Here is a 14315-nt window from a genome sequence, read left to right on the forward strand (position 1 = left end):
ATACATTTGGCAAAAGTGGAAACTGAGAGACTCATTGCTAAGGAGATTAAAACAAAGCCCAAACTATTCTTTAATTATATAAACAGTAAAAAGATTAAAATTGATGGTGTCAGCCCTTTAAAGAACAATGAGGGTGAAATCATTGAGAGCTATGTGGGAAAAGCAAATGTTTTAAATACTTTTTTCTCAACAGTGTTCACACAGGAAAAGGATTTGCCAGGGGAAATAAAGAGTGATAATGTAAACTCCCCATTAAGTGTTACCTGCCTAACCCAGGAAGAAGTGCAGAACCGCCTTAGTAAGATTAAAATTGACAAATCACCAGGCCCTGATGACATTCACCCTCGGGTATTGAGGGAGTTAAGTAATGTGATAGACAGACCTCTATTCCTTATATTTAAAGACTCTATAGAAACAGGGTCTGTTACATTTGATTGGCGGCAAGCAAATCTGGTACCAATATTCAAAAAGGGGTGTAAAAGGGAACCTGGAAACTATAGGCCGGTAAGCGTAACATCTGTTGTGGCTAAAATTTTTGAAGGGTTTCTAAGGGATACCATTATGGAATATCTCAATGTTAATAAATGTTTATCTCCATATCAACATGGATTTATGAAGGATCGCTCCTGTCAAACTAACCTGATCAGCTTTTATGAGGATGTAAGCTCTCAAATGTACCAAAGAGAATCATTGGATGTCATTTATCTCGACTTCTCTAAAGCATTTGACACTGTCCCACATAAAAGATTGGTAAGTAAGATGAGAAAGCTTGGGCTAGGGGAAAATGTGTGTAGATGGGTAGGTAACTGGCTTAGTGATAGAAAACAAAGAATGGTTATTAATGGTGCATACTCAGATTGGGCCAGGGTTACTAGTGGGGTACCACAGGGTTCTGTATTGGGCCCCCTACTATTTAATATATTTATTAATGATCTAATGGATGGCTTACACAGTAAAATATCAGTATGTGCAGATGATACAAAACTATGTAAGTTAGTTAACACAAAGGAGGACAGTTTGCAACTACAGACAGATTTGAGTAAATTGGAGAATTGGGCTGAAAAATGACAAATGAGATTTAACACAGATAAGTGTAAGGTTATGCACATGGGAAGGAGAAACAGATGCTACAATTACTTACTAAATGGGAAACTGCTGGGGAAATCAGACATGGAAAAAGACTTGGGCATCTTAGTCAATAAGAAGCTAAATTGGAGAGCCCAGTGTCAGGCAGCTGCCACCAAAGCAAATAGGGTCATGGAATGCATTAGAAGAGGTCTGGGTACACAAGATGAAAACATAATTCTCCCTCTGCACAAATCACTCGTCAGACCACACTTGGAGTATTGTGTGCAATTTTGGACGCCGGTGCTCAAGAAAGACATTACTGAACTTGAAAGGGTTCAAAGGCGGGTTACTAAAATGATTAATGGAGTTAGTTCACTACAATACCCAGAAAGGTTATCAAAATTAGGTCTATTTACTCTAGAAAAGAGAAGACTTAGGGGAGACCTAATATATATGTACAAGTATATCAGAGGGCAATACAGAGATCTCTCCAAAGAACTGTTTGTACCAAGGACTGTGACAAGAACAAGGGGACAACCTCTTCGTTCGGAGGAAAGACCAAATTCTGCACCAGCATAGAAGAGGGTTCTTCACGGTAAGAGCAGTGAGGCTCTGGAATTCTCTTCCTGAGGAAGTGGTGATGGCCAACTCACTGAATGAATTTAAGAAAGGAATGGATGCTTTTCTTGTGAGTAACAGTATAGAAGGTTACGAATAACAGAATATTATAGGTAGATGGTTGACCCAGCTTAGGAGAAGAAATTTTTTTCCCTATTGAGAAAATTGGCTTCTACTCTGTGGGTTTTTTGCCTTCCCCAGGATCAACAATGCAGAACAGCTGCACTAAAAATAGGGTGAACTAGATGGACATAAGGTCTTCCTTCAGCCTTGAAAACTATGTTACTATGTCTTGCCCTTTCAGTGTACTCCCAGATGGCTCTTCCCCCTTCAATTTTTGAGTCTCTAAGCTGGATACATGGCCAGAGCTTAGCCAGTATGCATTCAAGGTGCTGGCTTGCCCTGCTGCTAGTGTATTATCGGAACGTGTCTTTAGTGCCGCAGGTGGTGTACTAACACAGGGTTCCCCAACCCCAGTCCTCAAGGCCCACTAACAGATCATGTTTTCAGGATTTCCTTTGTATTGCACAGGTGAAGCAATATCACCTGACCAATACTAAGGAAATCCAGAAAACATGACCTGTTGGTGGGCCTTGAGGACTGGAGTTGGGGAACCCTGTACTAGCTGCGTGCGACGGTCTGTTATCCTCCAATAACATTGACCGGCTTACTTTTCTGAAAATGAACAAGGCCTGGATCTCACCGGAATTTGCCAGTCCTCTTCCAGAATAAATAATTGGTTGGCAACAGTATCCAGGTCTCCTGTTGTGTTCATGTTTCTACTACCTGAACTGTAATCCCTGGGCTCCAACACAGCCAGTTGTTGCTCAGAAGTGCCGTCTGCACAGAGAAAAACACTAGCTCCTGTGTTAATGGGGTTCAGTAACGCCAGCTCTCCTGCTGTGTGTACGGCAATAGCTCCTGCTCCCTCCACATTCAAACTACATCACATTTTACACTTGCTCCAAGTAGGCCTCAGCCTACACCATGATTGATCCTGGGCTCCAACATCGCCAGTTGTTGCTCAGAAGTGCCGTCTGCACAGAAAAAAAACACACTAGCTCCTGTGTTAGTGGGGTTCAGTAATGTCAGCTGCTCCCCTGCTGTGTGTCTGGCAAAGTCTCCTGCTGCCTCCACATTCAAACTACATCAGATATAAAACTTGCTCCAAATAGGCCTCAGCCTACTCCATGATTGACCCTGGGCTCCAACACTGCCAGTTCCTGCTCAGAAGTGCCGTCTGCACAGAGGAAAACACATGCTTCAGTGTTAGTGGGGTTCAGTAATGCCAGCTGCTCCACTGCTGTGTGTCCGGCAATGTCTACTGCTGCCTCCACATTCACACTACTACTGATTTCAAACTTGCTCCAATTAGGCCTCTGGCTCCACTCTGTCTCTAGTATTTACCGTGGCCTCCAACACCGCCAGTTGCTGCTCAGAAGTGCCGTCTGCACAATCAACACTTGTTCCTGCGTTACTGGGGTTCAGTAACGTCAGCTGATGCCCTGATGTGTGTCCGGCAATGTCTCCTCCTCTGTCCACATTCCCAGTGGAGCACGTTTAATATCAGTAGTAGACTACAACCGATAATGAAATTAGGCCTCAGCCTACACCCTGATTGACCCTGGGCTCCAACATCGCCAGTTGCTGCTCAGAAGTGCCATCTGCACAGTCAACATATGCTCCAGTGTTATTGGGGTTCAGAAAGGTCATCTGATCCCCAGCTGTGTGCAATTTCTCCTGCTCTGTCCACACTCACACAACTACAGATTTTAAACTTGCTCCAATTAGTCCTCTGTCTCCACTCTGTAGCATTTTCCCTGGGTTCCAGCACTGCCAGCTGTTTCCTGGCATTGTCTTTGGCACGGGTACTCCCTCCTGCCCAGCATGGTTCCAGCATGCCTGCTGTTTCCGGGTAGTGTCAATGTCACTTTGCCACCAATACGTTGTCCTGTTGTGTTGCGGTCAGGTTAGCCGAGTCTATGGTGCCTGCAGTTTAGGTGCTTCCTATGTGGGCTGCGGGATCTGGCAATAAAGGCTGGTTCCGTAGTGCCAATAGGACAAGCACCCCCTGTAGGACTGTGGGTTTTGGTAACTGCAGCTGGCTCGCGGCCTTGCAACTTTGTTTTTCATGGGTACCTTCTGATACCCATCCGGGTTGCAGCACCGTCAGCTGTTTCTCAGCAGAGCCTTTGGCTTAGGTGCTTCCTACTCGGTATCCGAGTTCCAGCAACGTCTGCTGGTCCTTGGTAGTGATTTCTAGCACAGGTACCTCCTGCTTAGTAACCAGGTTCCAGCACAGTCAGCTGGTCCTCGGTAGTGCCATTGGCTCTTGTTGCTTCTGCTGCCCCTCTGGATTCCAGCACCATCAGCTGGTCCTCGCTAGCTCCATTGGCTCTTGCAGCTTCTGCTACCCATCCGGGTTCCAGCACTGTCAGCTGGTTCTCAGCAGTTCCTCAGCCTTCTTGTACCTTATGCTACATTTCCAAGTTCAAGCTTTTGGAAATGGTTTTTGGTTATCACTCTGGATCTCCCTGACCACGACCCTGAAGAGGACGACCCTGAAGACCACCCCGAAGAAGATGACTTCCACGAAAACGATGACCCTGAAGACGACGACCCGGAAGACCACCCCGAAGACCAAAAAGATGACCCTGAAGATGACCAAGAGGACAAAGAACATGAAGACAACCACCAAGATACAGAACAACAAGAGATAGAAGACCAGGAAGCAGAAGACCAGGAAGCAGAAGACCAGGAAGCAGAAGACCAGGAGGCAGAACATTAAGCATAAGACTAAAAATCAGAGCAAAAGATATTATCAAAATTATAAGCAGAAGATGACTAAGCAGTGTATGGGGGTGAGTACGTTCCTCCTCGTGGTGCCCCTAGAAAATGCCTGCTGCTGCAGGCCAAACTGAACACGGACAAATCCTGTTGTAAATCTTTTGTGACAGGCAGAATGGAAGGTGTAATCTTCAAACTTTTATAGATAACTACAGGAATGACTGTCACAAATAGGAAGAAGATGAAGAAGTAGAATATGAAGAATAATAGTTGAATAAGAAGAATATGAAGAATGTAAAAAATAATAGAAAGAAGGTGAAGAAAAAGATGAATAAGGTGAAGAAGTTGATGAAAAAGATGCTGCTGCTGAGGATCATGAAGGAGAAAGTGTGGGAGAAGTAAAAAAGAAGGTGAAGAGCATGGAAGTAGTGAAACATGCATATCTGACAAAATATAAAAAAGGTTAACAGTCAATATCTTTGTAACTCCGAACGTCTTAAAAAAAAAAAAAAAAAAATTATTCCTGCTATTCCACTTGATTGGGCTAAACCTCTATGCCTTTAATGTCTACTCCACCTCCCTCAATACATTCTACATTATTCTTAGTTGTTTTTCTTCATGTAGAATTAACCTACAAGCAAAGGGTTTTTTAATTCCGATATTTCTGTCCCATTGACTTGCATTGGTTTCCGGTATTGGAATCGGCGATACCAGATACCAAAAAAGTATCGGTCCGATCCAGTCCAATATTTCACGATATTGGTTGGTATCCCTCAACACTAGTGGTGGTGTGTGTGTTAGGTGTCGGATTTCTGTCGCTGCACAGCGAGAATCCCGAGCCTTACTTCCAGCGGTCTCCCATTCCTCTCCAGCCGCAGAGGAGGTTGCTCAGCAAACTCATCGGTCCAGGCGCTCTGCCCAGACCAGTTCTGTGGGTTTGCTTGCTGCTGCAGCCACCTCTGGCACAGCTATGGCAATACATGCTGCTCAACAGCGAGATTCTCCAGGGACTAAGTCCACATGTCAGGCCACTGAGCATGCCCGTGGAGTGATCTCTCATTGGAGATCAAAAGGTCATGTGCTCTGGTCCTGCTCGTGTTCGGATTTGCCCATCCGAGAAGCCAGGAAGGTCCTGGACGCTCACAATTGTCCCCTTTAAGAGGACACTTGGGTTTGGTTCTTCCACTCTGGCGGTGGAGGTTTGCGTGGATTCCGGAGCGGAGGGCAATTTTATGTCATCTGCCTTCGCTCAACGGCACGCGATACCACTGCTTATGATGTCCAAGCCAGTCACCAGAGTAGTGAGTGGCACGACTCTGCCCTCACAGATTACCCACCAAACAGCTCCACTGTTATTCTCGGTGTCCACCTCACCAGGAGACGATATCCCTCCTCGCCATGCCTGAGGGTAACGACCAGGTCCTTTTAGGGGTCCCCTGGTTGCGGTATCACTCTTCCCATATAGAGTGGTCCTCAGGGAGAATTCTTGGTTTGAGTAAGTCATGTGAGGGTAGATGTCTGAGGGAATGCGTCCAGGTTCCCTCCACCGAGATCCCAGCAGATCTTTCCTCGCTTCCCAAACACTATCGACAGTATGCGGACGTGTTCTCCAAAAAGGCAGCGGAGACACTTACACCGCATCGCCCCTATGACTGTCCTATTTGACCTCTTGCCTGGTGCTGAGCCTCCCCAGGGTCGAGTCTATCCCCTATCTCTCCAGGAGACAGAGGCCATGTCTCAATACATCAGGGAGAATCTGGCAAGAGGATTCATTAGGAAGTCATTGTCACCAGCGGGGCGGGATTCTTCTCCTTGCATCGATTACAGGGGTCTTAATGCCATCACCATTAAGAATAAGTATCCTCTACCCCTGATATCGGAGCTGTTTGATAGGCTACAGGGAGCGAGAGTGTTTACCAAACTTGATCTGCGGGGGACTTACAACCTGATTTGCATCCGTGATGGGGATGAATGGAAGATGGCATTTAACACCAGAGACGGGTATTATGAATATCTGGTGATGCCCTTCGGGCTCTGTAATGCCCCAGCCGTCTTCCAAGACTTTGTGAACTATATCTTCTGGGATATGCTTACCACCTTGGTATGCCAAGATGGAGAAGTGTGTGTTAGGCCGGTTTCACATTTGCACTTTATAGCGCTGCGACAGCCTGCGCACGGCAGCCGCTAAGCCCCACCCCCTCCCGGCTCCCTGCCCGCCCCATCCGGTCATCGCTGCCTACTAGCGCACATGGGCGCTTGCGATCTGCACACCCAATCTTTAGCATAGGGTGCGCAGTCGTGCGCTAGCAGGATTTTGCCGTGCGCTGCGCACTTTTGAAGTGTTGCACTTTTGAAGTGTTGCATTTCGGCATGCATGGCGCACCTTCAAAAGTGCGCAGCGCACCTTCAAAAGTGAGCAGCGCACAGCAAAATCCTGCTAGCGCACGGCCAGCGCACGATCTGCGTACCCTATGCTAAAGATAGGGTGCGCAGATCACAAGCGCCCATGTGCGCTAGTAGGTGGCGATGACCGGATGGGGCGGGCAGGGAGCCGGGAGGGGGCGGGGCTTAGCGGCGGCCATGCGCAGGCCGTCGCAGCACTATAAAGCATAAATGTGAAACCGGCCTTAGAGCAGGAGTCCTTGCCTTTCTTGGGCTATGTCATCTCAGCCCAGGGTTTGGCCATGGATCCTGCCAAGCTACAGGCGGTGATGGATTGGCAGGAACCCCATTCTCTCAAAGCGGTGCAGCGCTTTATGGGGTTCATAAATTACTATCGCCAATTCATACCCCACTTCTCAACTTCGGTAGCGCCCTTGGTAGCCCTCTCCAAGAAGGGTGCAAACCCCAAGTTGTGGTCAGAACCTGTCTCCAAGGCCTTCTCCATTAAATCCCATTTCGCTAGCGCTCCCATTCTACATTGCCCCGATGTGGATAGTCCCTTCATTCTGGAGGTGGATGCCTCTTCCGTCGGTGCTGGAGCGGTACTGTTCCAGAAGGACTCGCAAGGTCGGAAGCACCCATGCTTCTTCTCCAAGACCTTCACATCGGCGGAGAGGAATTATTCCATCGGGGACAGGGAGTTGCTAGCAATGAAGTTGGCCTTTTCAGAGTGGAGACACCTCCTGGAGGGGGATCGCCACCCTTTCCAGGTGTTCACCGAACACAACAATTTGGTCTATTTACAAACAGCCCAGCGGCTGAATTCTCGCCAGGCCAGATGGTCCTTGTTCTTCTCCCGATTCCACTTGACCCTGTATTTTCTCTCCGGGGAGAAGAACGTCCAGGCCGATGCTCTTTACCGCTCCGTGGTGTCATCGGAGGAGGAACCTCGGCTGATAGTCCTGTCTGAGAGCCTGAGGACCGTGGCTCCGGTTGCCCTCGAGTCTGGACCTCCAGGCAAGACTTTTGTCCCTGCCCATCTGCGACCAGAGTTCCTCTCTTGGGCTGATTCGTCCAGGCTGGGTGGACATTTTTGGGACCAAACGGACCTCTGAGCTTCTGGTGAGGACGCACTGGTGGCCGCAAATGGCCAGTGATGTCAGGAACTATATACGGGCGTGCGTCTCTTGCACCCCGAATTGGCCCTCTCGGCAGCGGCCCGCTGGGTTACTCTATCGTCTGCCGGTTGCTGACAGGCCCTGGGAGATGGTTGGTATGGACTTTGAGGTGGGTCTGCCCAAGTCCAGTGGCAGCACCATCATTTGGGTGGTCAACGATCATTTCTCCAAGATGGTGCATCTGGTACCACTCTCTCGGCTACCTTCGGCACGGGTCCTGGCAGCGTTGTTTATTAAACATGTTTTCTGCCTGCACGGCATGCCGGATAAGATTGTCAGTGACCGGGGTCCTCAGTTTGCGTCTCGGTTCTGGAGAAAGCTCTGTTCTCTGATCAGCATAGAGCTAAATCTCTGCTCGGCCTATCATCCCGAGACGAACAGGTTGAATGAGTGAGCCAACCAGACCCTGGTGACATATCTGCAACATTTTGTCGCGGCCAGGCAGGATGATTGGGCACCCTTGCTGCCGTGGGCGGAGTTCGCCTTGAACAAAGCTGTGGCCGACTCCACCGGTCAGACCCCATTCCTCTTAAATTACGGCCAGCATCCACGCATCCCCGTGCCCGTGTCGTCCACAGACTAGGGTGGCAGACTGGGCGGTGGAGGCACGTGACATTTGGAATAGCACGCAGGATGCTATCCGGGCCTCAAAGGAGAAAATGAGGTTCTCCGCTGACACTCGCCGGCACCCGGCTCGGACCTTCGCTCCTGGCGACTTAGTGTGGCTCGCCGCTCAAAACATCAGGCTGCGGGTGGAATCCACTAAGTTTGCACCATGCTATAATGGCCCTTTCAAGGTCCTTGAACAGATCAACCCTGTGGTCTACCGCCTGGCTCTTCCACCACACTTGGCTATCTCGGACACGTTTCATGTGTCTCTCCTTAACCCAGTGCACATGTCCTGGTTTTCTGAGCCATCTGCCTGGACATCAGACCCGTCGTCAGACGAGTTTGAGGTCAATGCCATTGTGGGATGCAAGAAGATGTGGGGCAGAAAGTTTTACTTGGTGGATTGGAAGGGTCATGTTCCAGAGGCTCGGACCTGGGAGCCAGTGGAGAACATCCATGCTCCTCTTCTCATTGCAGAATTTGAGCGGAGTGACGCTCAGAGAGGGGGGCCCTAGGAGGGGGGGCAATGTTAGGCATCGGATTTCTGTCACTGCACAGCGAGAATCCCAAGCCTTACTTCCAGCGGTCTCCCATTCCTCTCCAGCCGCAGAGGAGGTTGCTCAGCAAACTCATCAGTCCAGGCGCTCTGCCCAGACCAGCTCCGTGGGTTTGCTTGCTGCTGCCGCCACCTCTGGCACAGCTATGGCAATACATGCTGCTCAGCAGCAAGATTCTCCAGGGACTAAGTCCCCATGTCAGGCCACTGAGCATGCCCGTGGAGTGATCTCCCATTGGAGATCGAAGGTCACATGCTCAGGTCCTACTCGTGTTCAGATTTGCCTATTCGAGAAGCCAGGAATGTCCCAGACGCTCGCGGCTATAAAATAACCTGTATTTTCAGTCTATAAGGAGTGAGTGGTGTATGCACGTATGAATGTCTCTGGTGACTGACTCATTAAGAAACACTTACCCTTGGTATGCATGTGTTGTGCAGCCTAGCCTGCTAATGCCCAGGCTTAGGCAGGTCAGAGTTTGAGTCAGGCATTAGCCATCATCAGGGACTCGGCATGCCTCAGTGCCCCGTGCTCCGCACTCCATAGTCAGAGTCTATATCGGCACTCGTGGCAGCGACGCCACGCGCTAAGTGGGCCTAGAGGGACTCTACACCAAGGACACGGGGTTAGAGTTCTGTGGCCGCTTGCTGTGCACTCTTTGGCCGAGCTCTGTAAGTTTAACGGGCTCTGGCATCCACGTTCAGCGGCTGTGCGGCTCTGTGAATTAACAGAGTCCGCTCCTGTTCACATTGGGTGACGTAACCCACGTGTGACTGTTTCTACGCCTCTCTATTCTTCCACCATTAACTAGCAGCAGTGTACCATCTCTGCACGGTGGAACCCAGGCTGCGAACGCACCCACTATTTTATAATTTGGTGCTTTCCGCCAGTCCTAACAGTCTGCCATACCGGAATTTGTAGGGTACTTGAATGACAATGCAATGATTTCAATTTACGGTTCATTCATCAGATTGACCCAATATGTATCTTGTTTTTGGATTTGAAATTACAAGGTTTTCCAGATGCTCCAATTGTCACTTCTACTCACTGTAAGCCGTTTGCTGGAAATAACATTTTGCATTCGAGGAGTAGCCATCCCAGTCACACCATCAAGGCAATTCCTGTCGGTGAGTGGACTTGGTTAACTAGAAATTGCAGCAATGTTAGTAGTATAAGAGATGAAATTAATTTGTGTTGTGACAGACTAAAAAAAGGGGTTATCCTCAGTGGTCACTTGATCGGGTCAGAAGTATTGTTCATGAAAAAAAAAAGTGAGGAATTCGTCACAAATTGGTGTAAAAATTCATTTAATACACAAAATAAAAATTGGTGTGCTCCATTAATTATAGCCCTCAATTTAATACAATAAAACAAATTATTTGTAAGAATATGGGCATATTGAAAGAATAACTGACAAGACATCATCTTCACTCGCAAGGTTGTCATATTGTTGCTAAAAAATCTTCCACATCGGGCAACATTCTTTCTCCAAGTTTTTTGAATTTTCGTAACAAAAACCGCACACGGTTGGACCATATAGGATTTTACCGCTGCAGCACAGCCAAGTGCAGAACCTGTGCTCTTTCTAAAGTAATGCATTTCTTTACAGATAATAGCAATGTACAGCAATTTAAAATCCAACATTTCATTAATTGTAACAAAAAATGTTATATATTTGATCATGTGTACTGAGTGTAAATTAAATTATGTTGGCTGCACTATGCGCAAATTAAAGGTGAGGGTTTCAGAACACATAACCGATATAGTTTCTCTCAGCAATTCCAATCGGGCTATGTCTTTCGCCTCTAAACATTTTATCTCCCAACATCAAATATTTCATCTTTGCAAGTTGTAGGAATTGAAAAGGTTGAGGTTTCAGCAAGAGGTGGAGATTTGAAGCAGCGATTAATGACTAGAGAAGCCTTTTGAGAACATATGTTCCCCATGGACTTAATGCGCAAAGAAATTATGTTCCATTATTGAAGTGCTTGTATTTATTTTTCTCTTTTTCATCTTAATTTTATCCTTGTCTATTTGTATAAACTATTAATGTTTGTAATGGAATTAATTTGACACCATTTCTATTGGTGGTTTGTCATTATGCACCATGTGTGTAGGCTAGGAGTGATCTATACCGCATGTTGTTCATTCACTGGCAGCTTGGAAAAAAAAAAAAAAAAAAACAGTGGGTTGTTCGAAATGCGTTGCTACTGCTTTGCCTCTTTGCACTGATGTGGTATGTTGACCCTGATTTTATGCTCCAATAAATTTCATTTTTTATTTGGAATTTTTTTCTTATTTGGATGTTTTACGTGGAACCACACGGAGTCCGTGCTTCCTATGCACCACCAGACAAGACAGGTAGGCTGGTTATGGATCCCTCTGCACTGGGAGGGAGCACCAGAGGTCCCCCCCAATTTACCATTGCCGCTGTGTAATAACACTGCCACAATTTACCACCAACTGCATTGGATGATTTCTCAGGTGTGTGATTGCCCGACAGATTATTCCATGAAAAATTGTTCTTCCTCTCTAGGTTTGTGCTTGGTTTCATCTTCTCTTGTTTGATGTGTGAATCCAGGATATCCCTGATTTGTTTCAATAATTCATAGTGCTTGTGGCCTCTGACCTACAGAAAGGTGTGTGATTAAGTGTATGGAGGAGAAATACGAATGTGCACAGATATGTGGGCAGGACTTTACTGCAAGAAAAAGATCTTCCTCCATTTCCTCCTCCATTCGTTGCCGATTTCCTGGTCTTTCATTAACTGAAGCAGCTGAAATCCATAAATATCAAATTGCTGGTTAATATTTTATGTTACATCACAACCTCATGTTCTTTATGACTCCTATTTTCTAGCTAAAAGGAATTGCGGACTCAAGATGAAAAGGAATGGAAAGGACTAATTATAATAGCAAGACAGCACTAAAGCCGGGCATACTGTGGAGACCATCCATGGTTTTAAAAAAGAGAGTTGGTCTGATTATCACAGAGAACCTATGGACCATAAAAAAACTAAGCAGAAAATATGCACATATCTCTAAAAAAAATGCATTCATTACACTAATGCGCCTTGTAAAATTAATTTATCCTTCCAAATGTGGACAGCATGTCTGCCAATCTGACATGAATGCCACCCAGTCTCAAGCCAAAGGTTCAGACATGTGGAGCTGGAGAGACCCCCAACAATTCTCTTTTTTGCCAAGTAAAACCTGAAGTCAATGACAAATATTTTTTTGATTATGGATTATTAGGGATCATCTCCCCATAGACTAAGCTCCTGCATTCACCCCCTTTCTCCTTAGACTGTACATACATGTATTTTTACATCCTTGATTTGAGTAAGAAGCGGCTGGCCATGCTGCATTATCATGGAGGCCGGAGAGCAGCGTCACTCCATAGCCACATCACCCAATAGGGAAGCATGTAGTCCATGCCCCAAGAAGTCGGCCAAGTCTATGCGATGCTTAGTTACCCAAGTGAAAAAAAAAACAAAAGGAAATTATTGTATTTGAAAACTATTTGTGTCCTAAGTCCTATTAATTCTAGCAGTGTCATGCTCAAGTCAGAATTTACTAAAAGAACAACCCCTGATGTAAGGTTACATTGAGATATATATCTATATATATACACTCACTGGCCACTTTATTAGGTACACCATGCTAGTAACGGGTTGGACCCCCTTTTGCCTTCAGAACTGCCTCAATTCTTCGTGGCAGAGATTCAACAAGGTGCTGGAAGCATTCCTCAGAGATTTTGGACCATATTGACATGATGGCATCACACAGTTGGCGCAGATTTGTCGGCTGCACATCCCTGATGCGAATCTCCCGTTCCACCACATCCCAAAGATGCTCTATTGGATTGAGATCTGGTGACTGAGGAGGCCATTTGAGTACAGTGAACTCATTGTCATGTTCAAGAAACCAATCTGAGATGATTCGAGCTTTATGACATGGCGCATTATCCTGCTGAAAGTAGCCATCAGATGCCTGTTCTTAGCTGAGAGGAGTGGTACCCAGTGTGGTCTTCTGCTGCTGTAGCCCATCTGCCTCAAAGTTCGACGCACTGTGCGTTCAGAGATGCTCTTCTGCCTACCTTGGTTGTAACGGGTGGCAATTTGAGTCACTGTTGCCTTTCTATCAGCTCGAACCAGTATGCCCATTCTCCTCTGACCTCTGGCATCAACAAGGCATTTCCGGCCACAGAACTGCCGCTCACTGGATTTTTTTTCTTTTTTGGACCATTCTCTGTAAACCCTAGAGATGGTTGTGCATGAAAATCCCAGTAGATCAGCAGTTTCTGAAATACTCAGACCAGCCCTTCTGGCACCAACAATCATGCCACGTTCAAAGGCACTCAAATCACCTTTCTTCCCCATACTGATGCTCGGTTTGAACTGCAGGAGATTGTCTTGACCATGTCTACATGCCTAAATGCACTGAGTTGCCGCCATGTGATTGGCTGATTAGAAATTAAGTCTTAACACACAGTTGGACAGGTGTACCTAATAAAGTGGCCAGTGAGTGTATATACACACACACACACAAACTTGTGCGGTGCTCTGTTATCAGCCAGTGTGTGTGTGTATATAATATATATATATATATATATATATATATACACACACATACATATACATACATACAGAAACTGGGTTACCCAACTCTCAGAAATCTAACTTCATCCATGACCATCTTCATAGCTCCTCAATCAAACCCCAACCCCCCCATCACTCTGATTACAGACCTTGAGTGACTGAGTTTTCTCTCTTTAGTCAGGATGATTAAGGAGAGCGTTCTTGACTTGCATTGGATACCACAGGTCAGGGGAACAGTGGTTCTAACACCACAGCCCATAAAGAGGCATTACTGTTATGAATGAGTCACCGGAGGAGGAGAAAACAAAAATACAAGCTAAGTCCAGAAAACCGGAGAGGTTGGTAGCTATCGGATTGCAGACCCCTGATCCTATACACCACAACTAACAGTAGCCGTGGGGGGTTCCTACGGTGCCCTAGACCCCTCATCACAGCCGGAGAACTACATAAACCTAAAGAAGGAAAGGGGAAATCTAAACTGCCCCAGAGCAGACCCCAAAGCAATAGACAGCCCCCAAC

This window comes from Dendrobates tinctorius, unplaced genomic scaffold (assembly GCF_039654945.1).
Source record: "Dendrobates tinctorius isolate UK_male_01 unplaced genomic scaffold, ASM3965494v1 ptg000131l, whole genome shotgun sequence".
NCBI classification, from domain to species: domain Eukaryota; kingdom Metazoa; phylum Chordata; class Amphibia; order Anura; family Dendrobatidae; genus Dendrobates; species Dendrobates tinctorius.